Genomic DNA, 8684 nt, shown 5'->3' on the forward strand with positions numbered 1-8684 from the left:
TTTGACCTATGCCATCCTATGTGTATCGATGTTGATGCTATAATTGCCAAACGTCAGCCCTTCCCAATGCAGTTATTCAGAAGTGACACACTGCAGACACGCGGTCCTGTCTCATTCCCGGAGATTAGAAACCTGGGATGTGCCGTAGGCTAGATCACAGCACTGGACACAGGCCCACTTAGCTTTACACAGTCACAGCCACTTGCAAAGCATCTTAAATAGAGGAAATGCAGACTGCCTGCCTCAAGCTCACAGGCTGCATTTGGTACTAGGGAAATTACAGATGCAGGTCCCTGATAAAAGTCACCATTGATCCCTAAACAAGGGAGTCGGCAAACTCAATGCTTTGTTACTTTCTCTCACCCTGGTCCCAGACAGGACGTGTCCCAAGCAGCAGCAGATCCCATCTCAGAGTGGCATTAAGAGAGAGGGTGGGGAACAGGGGACAGCAGCAGAGATGCCTCCATCTCACCTGAGCCCCAACTCTTGAATAGAACCCTGCATTGCGGAAGGCAAGTATTAATGCTGTAGTGACTGTTGCACACACTGCACTGAGAAGAAAATACTACTCATAACCAGGGTTTCAGGAGAGGGAAAAGTTTCCCTGGAATTATGTCGCACAAAGGGTGAAAAGGATTCTGAGCCCAACAACATCACCTTGATTTATAAATGCGCAATGAAAAGCCACAGAGCTCCCGCGTAAGGATGATCCAGTGCCCCTGCCATTGTACTGCACCAGCAACGCAAAGATCTGATAGCAGTGACCTGCAGTGAGGAAAAGCAGGTTTTCATCCTTTGCTTCTTTATTTGATTTTATCTTGCAGAGACCAAGAGAGAAAAGAGGTCTCCAACTTCAAACATCAAAAATGCAGTTATTGTCTCCTCTGGAAACTTCTAGGGCAAGCAGGGGACTGAGTAGTCACAGCAAATTCTTTAGAGTGGGCAGCTCCAGGGGAGGGAAAAAGCAACTTGTTTTTGTAAAGTCACCAAGAGTTAAACATAGGCAGGAGCCAGCAATACTAGGGCAGTAAACAGCAGTGGGGTGAGTTCTGTAACTCCAGGTGTCTGGACAAAGTAATTTGTAACAGTGGTTATGTTAGCATTTCTTTTATGTGTGTACTAATCTAAATAAATCGAGGGCCTGTCTGAAGGAAAGAGCAGGAGAGCAACACAACAGGTCTAAGCAACTTGCCTCTTGCAAACAGAAGGTAACAGCATAAGGGCCAGCTTAAAGGTTCTTCAACATTACTTCTGTCAGATGCAAAACTTACTTCAACTGGCCAGGAACTTCAAGATCAAAAGAACAGTGTCATAAAACCCAGCCAAGAGAAAACGGTCCACCACAGGGTGAGTAGGGAGTCTGGTCCTGCAGAAGCGCCTTCTCCAAATTCCAGAGGACAGAAATCCTTAGGGAAGTACAAGCAGACTTAGGTTTCACCAAGATCTTGCAGCAAAAACAACAGCCCAAGAGCACAGAGATAACCCATTTGTATTTAATCTGGGAGTTCATCATTTAATAAGAGCAGAGGAAGGAGACCCGAGTATACAAGACCTCAGCAAGACAATCCTGTGACACCAGCGCAAAAAGAAAAATGCAGTCATGGTCTGCATTACAATTGAAGGCAGACATAAGCCCTTGTACCAGACCCACACCAGATTCCTTCTGTACGATTCTGGCCAAACAGATTCCCCAGCCCTGAAGAGATGCAGAAAAGGACTTGAGGGATGATCACGGGTATAGTTAACCCATAGTATGACAGGAAACTAAAAGGACTTCACTTGTTTAAATGAGAACAAAGGGGAAAATTTGACTGCTGTCTAGTTTCAAGCATTCTTTGCCCTCTTAATGTATTGGTAAAGGTCGATGCTTGCAGTAACAAATCATAGAATGGTTTGGGTTGGAAGGGACCTTAAAGATCATATAGTTCCAACCCCCCCTGCCATGGGCAGAGACACCTTCCACTAGACCAGGTTGCTCAAAGCCCCATCCAACCTGGCCTTGAACACTTCCAGGGATGGGGCATCTACAACTTCTCTGGGCAACCTGTTCCAGTGCCTCACCACCCTCATAGTGAAGAATTTCTTCCTTATATCCAATCTAAATCTACCCTCTTTCAGTTTAAAGCCATTACCCCTTGTCCTATCACTACATGCCCTCATAAAAAGTCCCTCTCCAGCTTTCTTGTAGGCCCCCTTCAGGTACTGGAAGGCTGCTATAAGGTCTCCCCAGAGCCTTCTCTTCTCCAGGCTGAACAACCCAACTCTCTCAGCCTGTCTTCACAGGAGAGGTGTTCCAGCCCTCTGATCATCTTCATGGCCCTCCTCTGGACTTGCTCCAACAGGTCCATGGTCCTTCTTATGTTGGGGGCCCCAGAGCTGGATGCAGTACTCCAGGTGGGGTCTCATGAGAGAGAAGTAGAGGGGGAGAATCACCTCCCTCGACCTGCTGGTCACACTTCTCTTGATGCAGCCCAGGATACAGTTGGCTTTCTGGGCTGCAAGCGCACATTGCTGGGTCATGTTGAGCTTCTCATCAACCAACATCCCCAAGTCCTTCTCCTCAGGGCTGCTCTCAATCCATTCTCTGCCCAGCCTGTATTTGTGCTTGGGATTGCCCCAACCCATGTGCAGGACCTTGCACTTGGCCTTGTTGAACTTCATGAGGTTCACACAGGCCCACCTCTCAAGCCTATCCAGGTCCCAAATGGGCCTAAATTGGCCATGAATAAATGAGAATGTGTGTAACTGTCACAGCAAGGGAGTTGTGGAATTGCCTCGCGACAGGAGCAGCAGAGGTGAAAAGCCATTACTTGGTTGGATCCGTTACGTGCACGGCAATCTGAGGTGTCCATACCTTCCAGGGATACAGATTAGGCTCGCCCTCTTTCTCTGAAAGATTTTTGTTCCAGAATAATAATTTAAAGATTTTTAGATGGATGTTTCATTCTTGATGGCTCGTAGGGGAAACGCAGCTGTACATCCTGGAGAAAAAGCACTGGAGCTTTACTCAGAAAGCCTTCCTGCGGAGAGACAGGTTGTACTGACACAGGAATTATTTTGCTAATATGTTGTCCCTATTTTTCCTACACATCAAGCCAATAAAATATTTCTCAAAAAAACCTTTGAAGCAGACAGCAGTAACACCCCATCATCACAGGCCACCCTCCAGCTGGAAGATGCTCCCTTTCAGTTTAAGGATGCACATATTGGCTAACTGCAGCCCATGAGGAGGCTTATATTTTTATTTTTTTAAGTGAAAAGTTATACCTTTATGTTCTGGGCAGCTTTACAATAGTACTTTATGCAGAAAAGAACAAACTGATCCTTGGGCTGGGGCCAGAAAATCAAGATTTGGATCAGAGCTGCTGCAGAGTTGGAAAGATTCAGATTTTGCCTTCCAGTATGGATTCCCTTTCCTCTCACAGCTTCTGATAGGCTCTGTAGCCGTTTTCAACCCAAAGAACCGTTAGCGATTATGGGAGGTATTAGCAGGTACCTGGAACAATGTAGAGAAATAAAAAGAAAGTCCAGCTCAAGCTTAATTTATGATATATCATTCTTGCAAAGATAAAATGTCACGTATACCTATCAAAATGATGCTCCAGCTTCCCAGATGTACAGTTGTGCGCAGAGGCTATTTTAAACAGAACAAAAGCAACCACCATCAATCTGTCTCTTTAGTGTGAGACATTGACAGATTATGTTTCTTTGGCACGTGATTAAATTTTTAGCATCACATGGGAAGTCAGAGCTGTCCTATAGAGCTCAAAGGAAAGAGTTATTCAGCAAATGAGCATTAAAGTGAAGAGCCTTTGTAGCTGTATAACCCCATCTGACATCATCCCTTGGTGAGAATCACATGGTCTCAATGACCTGTTCTAAACAAAGCCCTCCATCAGTCCCAGCCCTTCAAACCCACCCAGATCCATGTTGGATGGCCCAAATCATATTAATCAAACTATTAGCTGTGGATATAGCACCAGTTCAGGAGACTTACAGGAAGACAGAAAATAAGATACCAATTTACTGAAGCAAAGGGATTAGATAGCAAGCAGCCAGCCCAATAGCCTTGCGGACAGTAAGCACTTACAGCCTGGCTTTTGGGGGGTGGCTTGCTCAGGGACTGACAGCACAGTCAATGACCATTTCTCTCAGCATCTAAAGGAGGTAATTTTTTTTTTTAATCCTACTAAGAGATCTCTTCTGGAAGAAGACTCACTCACTCTGGTGCTTAGAAAAAAAAAAAAAGGAGACGATTTCTGCTAAACAGGCATTTTTTAGGGACTTTAGAATACATTAGAGTTGTCAGCTACATTTGGAAAAGCTTCCTCCAGAAGATAGCCTGTAGGCTTCCTGCAATACACCAGTTTTTCCTCCATCAAGCCTAAATACCACGAAGCGATCACACGGCTTACATAAACAGAAAATGCTTAGTACTGGAATAGTTAAATAGGCTGCTTCCAACCAGCAGCTTGTTCAACAGCAGTAAATAAATATAGCTTTGCTTTCTTTCTTTTTCTTAGATTATGAACCCACCAGCACATGCTCCCTTCCCTTCCTCCCTGGGGAAAGGCAGTGCTGCATGTCCGCAGTGACTGCTGCCTAACCAGCCGCACTGCTCGGGCAGCCCCAGCCAGCCGAATCCCAGTCCCATTTCTGAGGCTGCGGGAGGGCGCAGTGGCCATGGGAGCGCTCCTCCTCACAGCGAGCGGCTGAACCTCTGTGCACATGGAGAGGCAAGAACAAACCTTTCCCCAAGAAGGTTTTATAACAGCTTGCAGCTTAGCATGCACACCACCTGCATGTCTATTGACCTTTCCTAGAGCATTTTGCTTTATCCGCGTCTTATCTGTTTGCGATCAACATTATTCAACCCAATCCCAAAAATGACAGTAGCAACAGTAGAGAGTTACCCAGAACGTGGTTTGACCAGGTGACACACCTTACTGAGCTCTGCAGGAAGCTTTCTGCACAGAAAACATCCAAGTCAAGTTGACGACTACCTATGACAAGCATATACATGCCACATGAGTAGCATGGGCTACATAAAGGCCAGCTCAGCAATTTTAAAATACTTTCTTGCCCTTTGCACCCTGTGGTGCCAGGACACTCGGAGATCTAGCAAATAGATCAGAGGCAAGGTTTAGAGCAGGTATCCTGGGGGCCAGCACAGAGTTTCAAAGGTGCAATTGCTTACTCAGTCCTGCTTTTGAGCACAGAAAAAGCGTTGCCTTTGTAATGAGGGCACCAAAGCAGGGTTCAGTACACCGGGGCTTAGTTTCCAGCCCTGGCAATGTCCCTACCTGACTTGAGCATGTAACTTGATTTCTCTCAGCCACAGTTCCTCACCTATGACGTTGGTACTAAATCCAGACCACCACAAGAATACATATACCTGTGCAGTACTGTGGATACAACGGCCAGCCAAAAAAATTGTGCAAAAGAGAAGGATTTGTTAGAGTTTCCTTGGAAGAATAATGGAGGGGGAAAAAATGTAATACCTCTACATAGTAACACAGGCAAACAACTGGAGCACCATCAACATTTTTAAGATCTGACAAAACAGCCCAGCAAGAAGTAGGACAGTAAATGAGATCCAGGGCTGATGGCTGCCCGCTCTGGAGAAGCGCACTCCTTAGCTGTTTCAACACCAGTCAGTAGATCTGAACTCTCCAAGTTTCTAAAATAGGGTTAGGTGCAGGGCTACTTTCTACAAGGTGTTTCTCAACTGTACAAGTTTAGATATTGATTGCACTCCACTAATTTCTACCCACTTTCCCTCTTTTGACCAGAGGGAACAAAGAAGTCATAGGCTTAACTTTTAAACAATAAATACATATCCAGAAAACAGGATTGGCTAAACCATGTTTTTATTTAATCTAAAGTCCATAAAATGCCCAGCACATGCACACGGAGACCATAATTGCTCTGGCATACACATTCAATGTTCCCTTTACCCCTACCATTATCATGACCATTGAAGGCAAGACCTTAAAAAGCTAAGGACACTACAATTAGGACTTCATTCCGGAGTGGAAACTGCAGGAACCACAATATTGATGTTCTTCACACCCTTCACCTATACATTCTGCTATACCCCTCAGCTCTAATCTGCAGCAGCCTCCACGCTAAGCTTTTCTCTCTTTCCTGGTCCTGCTCACAGCCAGTCACTGGAAGGTCAGGGCTCGTGCTGTGCGCGTACGCAGGACAGGAACAAGGCATACTTCTTGCCTCCTTCTTATTTGCATTCTCAAGTGGTTATCTAAATACAGAGACACAAAGATCTACTGGTGCCATCTATCACAGCAGGACACCATGGCAGCTCTACTGCAAACCCTGTACGTCGAGGAGAGCCATCAGCCAGATGAAAGATAACTGCCTGGCAAGGAAGGATGCCAAAAACACTGCTCTCCACAAAATACAGCAGGCTAAGAGGGCCATCTCCATTTACCCTCCTGTGAGCCATGCTGCCACACAGCTTTTGTAGATGAAGCCTCTTTCATACTGCTGAAGTCCAGGCTGCAGGAATAAGCACGGAAAAAACTCCCAGACAGACCCATAGCTTAGCCCTCCATATGCACCAAAGCACCTGCACAGAGCAGATACCAGGAGTACAAAGTTTTGTGCAAAATCAGCCGTCCCTCAGTTTCTCTGTCAAAAAGAGAAAACAGAACATGGGAAACTGGGAAATCCATTGCAGTCCTAAAACACAACTCATTCTACTTACAGCTTCACCCTCTGGAGGCAAGCAAGGAGAGCTTGATTAAGAGGTGTTACAGCAAGAGTCAGTCAGATCAGTACTAAGGCTTGTAAGCAGGGTTTTTAGCAGCCCTCTTCAGCCCAGTGCAACGACAAGTATCTCATTTAAAGTGTTTCTTCAGACAGCACAAGCCCATTAACTTCCACAGACTCCAACATAACTATGATCATACATATCACAAAGTAATTACCACTTCAGACACTGGATGGGCATACAGATACAGAACAAGCATTTCCCTCCTTTCTAATAATTTCACCTCGCCTTTTAGATTTTCTAAATACTATATAGGTTTGGTGTCAGTCATCACGATACAGCCTACTTTTAATTAGCTCTACAAGTTTTCTGAATGAGGGATTTTTCTTAAGCCCCCCATCCACCATAAGGGTTTGTTAATCTCTAGACATCTCAGACAAGAGGGAGAAGCACTGTGATAAGGAGGGTGGAATGTTGTGCAATTCCGCCTGCAGGGATATTAGAATAAGGCTTGCACCTATCAGTAGAAGAATGGCTTAATTTGTAAGCTGGAACAATAGATGATAGCTCATCTTCTTCTTGCTGCTGTGCTCATCCCTAATGAGTGTCTGATGAAAATGCTGACGAAAAAGTTTTCCTTAGCAAATGAAGGAACACTCTACAGCCATCATCAGGAAGCCTGAAAAACCACAGCTCCTCAATACTGAAGTTTTTAGCAGTAACTCTTGTAACATAAATGCACCCAAAGCACTTCCTCACATCTCCAAAAGGATTTACAACAGACTGCAGCGGTTAAGTCTCCAGTTACCGAGATGACATTTTTATTAAACACACTAAAAGAATGCTAATATACTGCATAATGCTTCACCATTAAAACTGAATTTTACCTGCTGAAAAACCAAGAGCCTATCTGGCAAAATACCGGCTTCCCCCCCTTACTGCCTTGCATCTGCCAGTACCAGCTACAATAGCAACACTGTCATTTGTTTCACTTCTCCTACTGACTTTACATTAATCGTATTCTCTTGTGGTTAAGCCAGTATAAAGAGATTACACTTCTTTCCTAACACAAGTCCTATGAGCTACCAGAACAATCAAAAGGAAGCAAATAGCTGAGAAGATTGCTTACTGCTTGAGGGAAATACCTAAAACACTGTTAAAATGACAGAATCCTAGATAAGTCTGTAGATAGCAACTGCAGGAGAAAAAAAAAATCCTTTTTTAATGAATTGCTTATAAATCGTCTCCATCAAGGGTATCTCTTAAATGAATGCACGAAGATTTTGGGAATGCATACGTCACCCATCCTATAACAGCATCATTCTTCTTTCTCTTCTGAAAATGTATGTCTAAAAACCAATCCTGCTTACAGGGCAGCTGGAGAGTATAGAGAGCAAGAATATCTATAAACTGTGTCAATTTGGCAGCTACAGGAGGGATCTCATCAATGTATACAAACACCTGGAGGGAGGGTGCAAAGAGGATGGAGCCAGGCTCTTTTCAGCGGTGTCCAGTGACAGGACCAGAGGCAATGAGCACACACAGGAGGTTTCCTCTGAACATAAGAAAAAAAAAGCTTTTCGCTCTTAGGGTGACTGAGCACAGGCACAAGTTGCCCGGAGGGGTTGTGGAGTCTCCATCCTTGGAGATATTCAAAAGTCATCTGGACACAGTCCTGGGCAACTGGCTCTAGGTAGCCCTTCTTGAGCAGGGGGGTTGTTGAACCAGTGACCTCCAGAGGTCCCTTCCAGCCCCGACCGCTCTGCAATTAGTGCTCTAGACCGCATCCAATTAGTGCCTTCCCACCGTGTGCTAACGAACTTGGCACACTGCCAGGTACCATCCCCATAGCAGGGAGGTGAAGGTGAGTCCTCAATTACCTATCTGCAAGCTGCTTAAGGGGTTGCCTCACTCTCTAAGATTGCTTTAAACTACTTACATTTCCTGAATT

Source organism: Aptenodytes patagonicus, chromosome 7 (assembly GCF_965638725.1).
Source record: "Aptenodytes patagonicus chromosome 7, bAptPat1.pri.cur, whole genome shotgun sequence".
In the NCBI taxonomy this organism is placed as follows: Eukaryota; Metazoa; Chordata; class Aves; order Sphenisciformes; family Spheniscidae; genus Aptenodytes; species Aptenodytes patagonicus.